Genomic DNA, 12,361 nt, shown 5'->3' with positions numbered 1-12,361 from the left:
AAATCACAGTCTGCTGTTCTGGTTTTTTGGCTTTTTTTTTAAATCATGGATCTAGTGCTTGTTTAGAAATTTCTCTCTAATAGTTTTGGTTAATGCAGGCATTTATGCTCAGGAAGACTGAGTAATTCTCTGCAAGGAACAATTTGTTCTTCAGCTTCAATGAGCATAAGGAAAACTTTTGCTGCTGCTTTAGAGGTTTGGGTTAGTCTTAGCCAAAGCTATCTCATATTTAGGCTCTTGCCATTGGCACTGTTTGTTAATGTACTTCCAATGTTCAAAGACCTATTACAAACAGAATACCTGCACGTCTAAATATTTATTTTTGTTTTATACATAGTACTACTGTGGATAAATACTGTTAATCTTCCTTTGTCATCAATTTGTGCAGAATTAACTGATAAAGGAGTGGAGTTTTAAGACAGCTAAATCCATTTTTTTCCAGGGAAAAGACGCCAGTAGGCTTGCTTTTGAGTGATCAGATACCTGCAGGAAAAAGGTGAAGTGTTCCAGTGCTTTGGACTGCAGCATTTCAAGACTGGAACTGGTTTTTAAAAATAAATTCGGAAGAATCAACATAAATGTTCTTGTGTGCCTACAAGAAGGCTCTGTATGCATTATTCAGGTATGCATAGGGGAGCTACTATCTATACAGAGGAGGACAAAACTCTTAGCACAACTTCGATCTCAATACTGATTTCCCCTCATAATAGTTTAATCCCAATGGTGATTGTATATAAACTCCAGGAATTATGAAATAGCATCCTGCTGCCTCCTGTTTTTCCCCATTTAAGACCAGGGCTGGAGTTTGCCAGGTTCCAACTTATTTAATGACAGTGGCACCCTAGGAAGTATGGCCAATAAGGAAGTCTAGTGGAAGTTAAATACTGTAAAGGTACTTTAGAACATGGTAAAATTTTTGCATGAGAGCTTGGCCCACCATTCTTACTTTCCACAGAGCCAGCGTGTTACAGTGGTTAGAGTGTTGGACTATGACTGCATACCAGGGTTCAAACCCAGTTCAGCCATGTAAACCCACCTTGTACAAGTTACACATTCTCATCCTTGGAGGTTACCAATGGAAAAACCCCTCTGAAGAAACTTGCCAAGAAAATCCCATGATACGGTCACCTTAGAGTCACCATAAGTCAGAAACAATTTGAAGACATGCAACAACAACAAAAGTAAGCCAGAAGTTTATGGTTATTATTGTGCAATCACAGATGCCTCCTTTTAGAAAAGAGTGGTAGCAGTTCAACTCCAGGCATTCTTGGAGGACGTAGGGTATGCTGGCAGAATCAGCCTTGGTCATCCTTATATATTATTTTGCACAGTTCTGGTTTTGCTGGTTAGAGATCTCAAGATGCAGATTTCCTATCTGTAACAACAAGAAATTAGCTGGATTACCTGTACATATCTGTGTATAACCAAAAGAACTAGAAACATACATTCTTTTATGAACGTATACATTCAGAAAATTAATTTGGAAATTTTCAGGCAAACAGAATTTGCATACAATACCACATTCTGGACTACAACCAACTTATAACATGCTACTGTTCCATTTTTCAGTAAAATGCATATACAGCTGTGAAGGGGAGTCCGAGAAGCTTCAGTTCATTTCAAGTGTGAAGCCCTGGTTTCCAGGATGAGCATTCATATTTTGGTATAGCGCCAATGCCTTAAAAGTTAAAAGAACCTCTTGCATTGATCAGCTGAGAAGTTAAACTAGGTTTTATTTGCAGAAATCGCTAGATATAAACTGAACAAAATATTTTATACAACTATGACAGGTACAAGATAAATAAATACTATGCCCTGATTCAGCCTAAATTGACCCCCCAGCAAACCAGACCACATTTTCTGAAACAACTTATGACTAATTCTTTGCATTACTCCCAAAGACAAAAATAGCTACTTCATGCATTAAATATCCCCATCAGATACCAGTTTTCTTACTGCATTCTAAGAATAAGTGCTAAAACCTATACAGTGGTACCTCGGGATACGAAATACCCAGGTTACGAAATTTTCGGGATACGAAAAAATCCCATAGGGAATTATTGTTTCGGGTTACGAATGTTTTTTCGGGTTACGAAAAAACTTTTGGTGCTTTTTTTGGCTTTTTCGCACGGAATCGCGGCTTTTCCCCAACTTTTGGTGCTTTTTTCGGCTTTTTCGCACGGAATTCGGCTTACGAAGGCTTTTCGGCTTACGAACGGTGTCACGGAACGAATTAATTTCGTAACCCGAGGCACCACTGTATATGAAGATCTCACCCCTTCTCTCTCTAGCTATAGACACACACACACACACATACATACATATATATCCTAGAGTAAAAATATTGCCATATGGAATGGACTTGTTTTTCAAAACCTTGATCCCTCTTTGCTCTTCTCCACAGCATATTGACTGCATAGCTCTTTACGATTCAGCATTCATCAATAGTGCATGTAATAATAGGGTGCAATGTCTCACTTCTCCAAAGCCACAAATACCAAAGTGATGACTAGCAGGAATTTTGATGTTGTCCGCCAAACACACTGAAAGCAGTGTTTGAAATTACAGAAAGGAGTTTGCTTTGCTTTGCTTTGCCATGAGAATATGGAAAGGACATAAAACAACAGTAGTGGAACTTTGGTCCTTCAGAGATTGGACTCCAATCCCCGTGAACCCAGCCAGCATAGTCAAAAGCTATAGTCTTAATATCTGGAAAGCCACAGGTTCCCTGTCCCTGGCAAAACGATGGGAGTGGTATGTAATTTGATGTAAAAGGGAGAGAATTTGAAAGCTGAGAATTCCTTGTTTGGAATGTGAAGCATGCCTCTTCTGATATTTAGTTCCTTCATTTTGTTGCTTATTCATTGCTTTGCCAGACTAGGTGTGGCTGTTTTTAGAGGAGGTGGACAACTTAGTTGAGTTTGGAGAAATATAGTCTAAATCTGGGGTGGAAAACAGTGGTTCCTAGTTTTTAGAGTACAGGACTCCACATTTCATCATTGGTGGATGAGAGTTTCAGTCCAACAATACATTGCTATGTATGTATATGTGTATGTATGTATGTGGAGTTTTAGAATATGTTTCCCAAATTGAGTTGTTAATTTCCAACGAGAATCAGGAGTTCCAAATTGAGTTGTTCAGTTCCACTGAAAATATGAAGTTGAATCTGAATCAATGAAACCAATGCCTTCAACTTGTTTCTGGCTTGCGACAACCCTAAAGCAACTATCATGGGGGTTTTGGGGCAAGATTTCCTAAGGAGGGCTTGCTTTTGTCTTCCTCTGAGGCAGAGAGTGTGATTTGTCCAAGGCCACCCAGTGGGTTTCTGTGGTTGAGCAGAGACTCGAACCCTGATCTCCAGAAGGGTAGAATTTAGAGACATAGTACAGTGGTGCCTCGGGTTACGAAATTAATTCGTTCCGTGGCACCGTTCGTAACCCGAAAAGCCTTCGTAAGCCGAATTGCCATAGGCGCTAATGGGGAAAAGCCGCGATTCCGTGCGAAAAAGCCGGAAAAAGCACCAAAAGTTTTTTCGTAACCCGAAAAAACATTCGTAACCCGAAACAATAATTCCCTATGGGATTTTTTCGTATCCCGAAAATTTCGTAACCTGGGTATTTCGTATCCCGAGGTACCACTGTATCAGTATGCAAAGGGATCTTGTAACATCTTTGAGACTTAACTGTGGGGGGGAAATGTACCATAAGCTTTCATAAACTTGGTCTACTTAGATGCACGGAGTGAACTGCTGCTGAGGATGGATTTTTGTAATCAGACTATCATCTGATTATGACCTGATCTGCAGAGTCATAGTCCAGTGTTCAGCCATGCTGGCTCTCAGGTGTTGAATTACCAGTAGTTAACTCAATGAGTCTACTCTAGTCAGAACTAGCAAGTGAATTTGGGCAGTAATGGCCAACCAATTTTTTTTAAATTAAGGTGTGTCTTTTTCTTAATTTAAAATCTCTCCCAAACATGTTGGGAGTTTAAGCATCTGACAAATGTGACTTCTTCAAGTGGTAGAAATATGTGTACTATACACAAAATGTTATTTCATACACACTTATATCTCAGTCGTTAGTGCAGCATGATTCATATTAAACTAATTCTGAATAGTTCCTCAGACGTCATACAAAGCTTATATTTACTCAACAGGCCACTCAAGTGGGAGGACATTGTTGAACTGGGGAAACAGGAAAATAACCCTAGCTCTCAAAATACCATCCTGGAATGTCTCTGGGTGGATTTGCAAATGAATGGAGGAATTTATTTAGTATCTGCAAATGTATTCTATCCTTTTCATTCAAGAAGCATGGTTAGAGGATGCATCTAGCTTGCCCCTCCACAGCTTTAGAGCTTTTACTGCCACAGCAGTGAGACACAGTTAAACGGGTTGCAGCTATGTTAACTTGTCAGTTTTTCTGTGGAATTGGAGGATGATTGACAAATCTTGGGTTCTCGGTCCATAACAGCACATCAAGTAATGTTCAATAATTGCATGCTAATATCTGTTGCCCCAGAAAATTCACTGTGGTCTTCTCATTACGTCTGAGCATCTCTAGAGTCTGTGTTGGGGGAACACAATTTTTCAGTCAGAAAACATACATACTTTAGTGTAGTTAGGACAAACAAAGAGTTGTTTAAACATTTAAGTATCTTCTGGATGGGTATTCTCCAGACAATAAATTCATTAAAATTAGCCAAATTCTGTTAGTACACAAATTGTTGTTTAGTGCCTTCAACTCATTTCTGATTTATGCCAACCCTAAGGCAACCCAGAGGGGGTTTGCCATTGCTGTCTGAGGCTGAGAGAGTGTGACTTGCCCAAGGCCACCCAAAGGGTTGTCCACAGCTCTTTTGAACCCTGGTCCCCAGAATCATAGTCCAATGCTCAAACCACTACGCCATACTGGCCTCACTAGTATACTCCACTACTATACAAGTGTTTTCTGTTAATTTTGAATAGCAGCTTGTTCGGTATTTCTGAAGGAAATTATATACATTTTCAAGGGATGGCAGTATAATGGATTATTCCGCATAGTTTGCTTTTTAATGTGAAACAAAAAATATCAGTGGAAGGACAATCACAAAGTGGCCTTTATCCTATTAAATTCAGATGGCATGGGGGAAACTAACTAAAAACCACTTGAGATGCTCACAGCTAGCATCAGATGACTCTAATGGTCTGAATCATTGACTACTGAGGTCACAGATGCATTATGTGGTCCCATTCTGTTGAGCTTTCTTTAGGAACAAGTATTGAAGGGCTGGATGTCATGGAGGGTTACCAGCAAATAGTAGATCTTTGAAAATCCATTTGGTCCAGTCAGACTTTCCCAAAGCCCATAGGCCACATCTTGTGAGTGCAGGAACATGAAAAAAGAATTTTCTGCAATTCTATGATATCTTGGGGTTTCTAGTTTTGTGAGTCACTCGAACTTTCTCAAGAAATCATAAGACTAAGAATGCGGAGAGCAGCTATGAAAGAACTAGAAAAGTTCATAAAATATACAACTGAGCACAAAAGTTCTTCCTCCCTCCCTAGTGTGAAAGGGGAGCTTGTAGCACCTTTGAGATAAACTGCGCAAAACAAGTTGTAGCATAAGCTGCTGTAGAGTTAGGGCCTTGAGAGACCGGCACTAAATGCTGGCATCAGGTTGGAGTGGGGGTGTGGTGTCTGCACGCCGCATGTCCTGATTCCGCCCCCATGCAGACGTGACATCTCTCACCCCGCTGCATGGCATGAGGTGTCACAGCGCTCCCTTGGCGCAACATTTACATACAGTGGACCCGTGTTATACGCTGGGGTTTGGTTCCAAGATCCCCCGTGTATAACAAAATCCGTGTATGCTCAAGTCCCATTAAATATAATGACATAGCAAAATGGTGTCCCTTATAAAAAATGGAACATCAAGGTAAATTTATACTTTTTTGGAACATTTTCAAACCGTGTATGCTTGAATCCGTGTATAAAAAATCCGTGTATAAGAAGGGCCGACTGTACACTACACCAAAGGAGTGCCAATGGCTATGGCATGCTTTCCATGTTGCAAAAAGGAACCACTTTTTGGGGCTCCTTTTTGTGCCATGGAAAGGCCAGATTGGGGCTGTGGTGTGCAGTTGCTGTGGATCCAATCCAGCTAGGAAAGAGGCAGCTGCATAGGGACGACCTATTCAGTCCCTTAAGTCTACTTCCTCAGATACATGGAGTGAACTAGTGCCCAGGAAGAACCTTTACAATCAGACTCTAGTCCTCTGGCTTTGAATTTCCTAAATTAAGCAGGGCATTGGAGTGAATGCCCAAGGAGCCATCCTAAATCTGTGATTTTGGGTAGTAGTGCTAGCTGAAGCAGTGATATGACTATGAAGTTGTTTCATCGCACCAGCCAGCCCACTGCCAGTCTCTGCACTACAGTACTCCTATGTTTGAATGTTAACACTGGATCCTCTGCTGCCCAATAGAGACTAGATTTTTGGCTGGAGTTTTCACAGCCATTTATGTTGGTTTCACTTCACCCCTCCTTTTCCCTCAAAAAATGAATTTAAGGCTACAAAACCAAAAACGTTCTAAAATCAGCCTTCTGCATTATCTCAAGCCTCTGGCAGTCAGGCCCCAATAATGCAGATGTTCCACCGCTCTTCTAAATATGCTCTGGTGTGACAAATGTGTCCTCTGGTCCCATGATGTTTAACATTTTCCCAGATTGCGCTGATAGTCATGTCACCAGGGAACCTTCTCTGTGCCTCAGAAGCAACTGCAATTGGGATTGTGGTCAGAGGACATTTTATCTGAGCCCAGTCCTCTCCTCCAGATTGTATTGTCATTATACTTCCAGATTTATTCTGAGAGAGAAATCAGGGGGAAAGATAGAAAAATAACTCCCCACCTCCTTCTCACCATTTCTTGTTTTGTAACATCTAGGGTGCAAACCTATGCCCACCTACCTGAAAGTAACAGAATGGCCTTCCTTCTTAGGAGACTTACTGGATTCCACTTTCAGACTAATTTCAGTGGGCAATGGGAGGCTCAGAAAGCATTGTTTTGAGGGACGTTTGCCAAAGTACTCTCCATTAGTGTCATGCCTCCAGAGCATCTTTGATGCTCTTGAGACATATATTTAGTTGAGATTATTTTAGGCTTTCTATGTATCAGTTTAGGAGGGGAAATGGAAATCTACAGCTTTAAGAAAGACAAGGATTATGGGAAATCCCAGGGTCTTATGCTGTCTCCCTCTAGTTAGTTTCTGTGTGTAGTAAGATTTCAGCCAAGTCAGACCTGGAGAGAGTATTTTCCTTTGACAAAAAGATAAGTCCACAAAAGAAGAAAGATAGTCCTCAGAAGAAGAAAGATAGAATCCACCAAGAAGAGAGTAAGGTATTTAGGAAGGACTATTGAGAAAAAGGAGATCCGTTTCATGTTTGTGTTATAACCAGTAAAGCTTTTGAAACTTAAGAAATTTGTGGACAAGTCTTTTGTTCTGGCTGTGATCCCGAGAGCCAGAGGCCTTACTACACCCAAAGTCCATAGCATCGCTCTTGGGACAAAACAATTAGTGTTAATGGCCTCCTCTCAAGCATTCTTAGCACTATCAGTGGTGGTTACCAACATTGTACAGGTTGAGTGTCCCTTATCCAAAATGTTTTGGACCAGAAATGTTTGGGGGTGTGGTTTTTGTTTTGTTTGTTTTGTTTTTTAATATTTGCATATTCATGAGATATCTTGGAGATGGGACCCAAGACTCAACATTCATTTATGTTTGTTATATAGCTTATACACATAGCCTTGAAGATAATGTTTTATGTAATATTTTTAATCATTCTGTGCATGAAAGAAAGTTTGTGTACACCGAACCATCAGAAAGTAAAGATGTCACAGCCTCAGCCACCTATGAAAAATGCTTTGAATCTTTTGAGTATTTTGGATTCCTGAATGAGGGAGATTCAACCTGTACCCCAAAGGTGAGTGGCAGCGGAGCACTGAAGGTTACTTTTCAAGAATATAACATAGCATGCTGAAGCCATTCATAACTGAGTATGTACTAAGACCATGGTTGCCATCTCAATACTGCCCAGTTATGGATGGCTTTGGTGTCAACTTCTTAAAGGGCACTTTCCAAACTATCTGGAAGCTGGGTTTTAAGGTGTTGTTATTGGTATAGTTTTGTTTTTGTTTTTTTAGTTCCACTATACTTTCAAGAATTGAAAGTGACAATATTTTGTCCAGGGTCTCCTCCAACATAGTGTTGTTCAAGGCATTCTGAGAAATGTTATTAATGCATCTCAGAGCTAGCAGTCTAGTTTGGTACATCTATGCTTGTTGGACCTGCCAAGGGTACAATGCCATGGTAATTGCCTTGAACGTTGATACTAGCCAGGCAGGCCTGCGATGAGGCCCACAGTCCCTCCCGGCCACTGTGAACAAATGGGCATCCTATTCAAATATTTCTCTAGCTTCTACAGTTTCAAAAAACACCTCAAGCATATCTTAATCACAGCCATAAGAGCTAGAAACCTACCTGGGTGGCATGATTGCACGGAGGTTGTTTGAATAAATTAAAGTGAAGGAAACAGGAAAAAGGGGTTGGGAAAGATCCACCAGAAGGTAAATGTAAATCTAGATGTGAAGTAGGCAGCCTATGCATGAATGTTTTTGCAATAGCTTGCTATTGCTGTAGCCATCTAATGGAGAACTAACCCATGATGGCGAACCTTTTTGGTTCACCATGCCGGGGGTGGAGCTTCTACCCTCTGGGGGTGGGGACATGTGCTGGGGCAGAGCTTCTACCCTCCAGGGCTGGGGCCACATGCCAGGGGTGGAGCTTCCACCCTCCAGGGGCTGGGCTTTCCCTGTGCCCTTTCCCGGCCTCCAGCTGTCTCTGAGAGACAGCTAGAAGTGGGGGGGGGGAGGGATTGAGGGAGGGAGTGACAGGCACACCTGCTCCTCCTTGCCCTTCCTTGGCCTCCAGCTGTCTCTCAGAGACAGCCGGGGACCAGTGAGGGCCCGTGAGGGGCAGGAGCAAAAGGCTCCTTTCCTCGGGGCTTCACCAGGCCTGAGGTGTCCTCAGGTCTGCCGAAGCCCCGCACAGAGGAGTAGGAGGAAGAAGCTGGCGGCCCCTGCTCCTTTCCTCAGGGCTTTGCCAGGCCAGAGGTGTCCTCTGAAGGACACCTCAGGTCTGCCAAAGCCCCGCGGGGAGGAGGAGGAGGAAGCCAGCGGCCCCTGCTCCTTTCCTCAGGGCTTCACCAGGCCTGAGGTGTCCTCCGAAGGACACCTCAGGTCTGCCAAAGCCCTGCAGGGAGGAGGAGGAGGAGGAAGCCGACGGCCCCTGCTCCTCTCCTCAGGGCTTCGCCCAGCTGGAGGTGTCCTCCAAAGGAGGAAACCTCAGGTCGAGTGAAGCCCCGAGGGCAGGAGGAGCAGCAGGAGGCTGCCCGCCCTTTCTTCCTCGGCCCTATCCATGGAGCCCTTTCACGCGGAAGGAAGGGAAGCTAGGAGGGAAGAGGGCTGGGAGGAGGAGCCAGACGCGCGCGCCTCTGTCTCCTCCCAGGCGCCATTTTCTCGCTTCCCAGAGAGAGAGAGAGACAGCAGGAGGCCCAAAAATGGCAGGGAGGAGGTGGAACGGGCACGGAGGTGCATGTTCCGTCTTCTCCTTTGCCCCGTGCCTGGCGAAATAGCGTCGTGTGCTACTCGTGGCATGCTTGCCACGGGTTCGCCATCACGGGAATAGGCAAAACAATTGAATGACTGATTAAAATCACAAGGAAGGTAACATCTAGAAAACTGGCAGTCTCTGGGTTGAATATGGGTCCAACAAGAATAAGAACTGACACTCTCCAGCCTTCTCTTCTGCATCTGAGGAAGTACAACGTGTATGCTACAATTTCTTTCACACAGTTAGCCTCAAAGGTGATACAAGTTCCCTTTGCAAACTGATATTCCAGACTAACACGACTGTCTGAATTCCCTCTATGCTTGTTGAAGTCGCTTCGAATGATCAGGGGAAGAAAAATAAATTCTGAATTGTTTCTCATCTCAAGGGTAGCTGTTCATTTTCTCTAGTCAAGAAAAACATTTCCATCGGGCCCTCCACATTTGCTGGGGTTAAGGGCACAGGACCCCCATGAAAATGGGAAAACAGCTGAGATACCTCTTGGAATCTCTATATCCTCCAGCACAACTCTATGACCAACGGCAGCCAGAAACTGGCCATAAAATCATGCTGGAGGACCTACAAATACCTAGAGAAGTGTTTTCTCTAGAAATCTAGGTCCTCTATGGTCAATGTTCAGCAGAGTCCGACTGGAGGTCCTAGAGATTCCTGCTGAGAACATATCAATTAAATCCGTGAATATTCAAATCCGCAAAAGTCAAAGCAGCAAATATGGAGGGCCAACTTTATTTATTTATGAGTTTTATAGCCTGCTCTTCAGCTAAAAAGGCTCCCAGAGTTGCTTATGAATTGTTACAGTAATTTGACAGTCCCCTGCCCTCAGGCTTATAATCCAAATAAAACACAACACACGATAAAGGGGATGGCAGTAGGGGAGGAGATTAAGTCCAGCAGATGCTGTCTGTTTTTCTCTCCCTCGATGGCCACAGCAATGGCAGCTGGGATGGAGAGAGGGTTTTCCTTGACTACTAAGGCTAAGCACAACAGAGCTGTGCCTACCTGTTCTTCCCTTACATGGCTTGGTATATCCATATCTATTAACCTAAGTACCCTAAAGGCACCAGATCCTATCTTATTTTGGAAGCTAAGCAGGTTTAGCCCTGGTTAGTACTTGGAAGGGAGACTGTCAATTAATACCAGGCACTGTAGGCTACATTTCAGAGGAAGGAACTGGCAAAACCAGATCTGAGTCTTCCTTGCCTAAAGAAAGAAAGAAAGAAAGAAAATAAAAATAAAATGCATCACCAAAAGATGTAATTTTATACTAAACATGCATCAAATATTCATGTGCTATTTGCATCTGTAAAAATTTAATAATAATAATAATAATAATAATAATAATAATAATAATAATAATAATTTTAAAAGAAATGCTGCATTCCTAGTATTCCATCATACCAGGAAAGACTGTGATGATGTAAAACAAATATAAAACATGTAACAGGAATATGTTTATCTCTCAGAAATGGCAACATACTACTAGATGGTCATGTTTTTAAAAAAATATTTCCCTTCTTTCTCTTTTTTACTCCCCTTATTCTTTCTCCTTGCAGTGTGAAATAGATTCTCTTGCTTGAATTGCAGTTCTGTTTTATAAATAGTGTTGTTCATGAATAATTATGTGAGAGAGTCTTTGGAACTACCTTTTGAATAGATTTGCAAACAGACAGTCTGCCTTTTTTAGCAGGCACACTTAGCTAGTCATACATTATGAAGAACCAGTGAGAACTAAATGTAAGTGTCCCTGAGGAAAACACATGATCTGAAACATGATGTTGGGACTATGCTCCTCTCATTGTACTACTACTGAATAATACTGAAAGATGACCAGCACTGAAGAAAAATTTAAAATGATTCTTGTGCCATAGTGAAGGTGATTGTTTTATTTGACATGAGGTTTTGTGTGGCCCACTTCATCAGCCACCACAATTATCTTCGGTGTTTTTCCAACAAGACTAATGTAGCCACTCCCTTGCAGTGCTGGAGAGCACTTGTGCTTCCTTGGCGCCATCTGACTCAAGTGGCAACATGTCTAGGGTGCATGTTAATGTTCCTGTTCTGTAAAATGGGATCCATGTCCCGATTGCACAGTCTACACCAACACATGAATGTCTAGAGACAGTGTAAGCACTGCTCCCAATCCACATGAAAGGAACTATTGTTGTGTGCCTTCACATTATTTCTGAGTTATGGCAACCCTAAAGAGAACCTATCAGGGTATTTTTCTGCAAAATTTGTTCAGAGACGAGTTGCCACTGACATACTCAGAGGCGGAGTGTGACTTGTCCAACGTCACCCAGTAGATTTTCATTACTCTTGTCATCTAGAACAGTGCTTCACAAGGCTATGTAATGTGGGGGCCAGCAATCCACCCTCCCATTGTGCCAGGTATCTGTAATATACAGTATTTATATCCACTGGCTACTATAAGTAGGGGGGAAATCTGAGATTTGTTAATTATTTTCTGGAAACTCACCAGGAGTAGCACTGGTTCAAGGAGTAGCACTGATCAAGTAGACCACAAGTTGAACATGAGTCAACAGTGTGATGTGGCAGCTAACAAGGCCAATGTGATTTTAGGCTGCATCAATAGAAGTATAGTGTCTAGATCAGGGGTAGGCAACCTTTTTGAGCCGGGGGCCAGGTTGCTGTCCCTCAGACAACTGGGGGGCCGAAGCCAAAAAATAAATAATTAA

Source organism: Sceloporus undulatus, chromosome 2, assembly GCF_019175285.1.
Source record: "Sceloporus undulatus isolate JIND9_A2432 ecotype Alabama chromosome 2, SceUnd_v1.1, whole genome shotgun sequence".
NCBI classification, from domain to species: Eukaryota; Metazoa; Chordata; class Lepidosauria; order Squamata; family Phrynosomatidae; genus Sceloporus; species Sceloporus undulatus.
The sequence above is the reverse complement of the archived record's forward strand: the minus strand, read 5'-3'. Positions refer to the sequence as shown.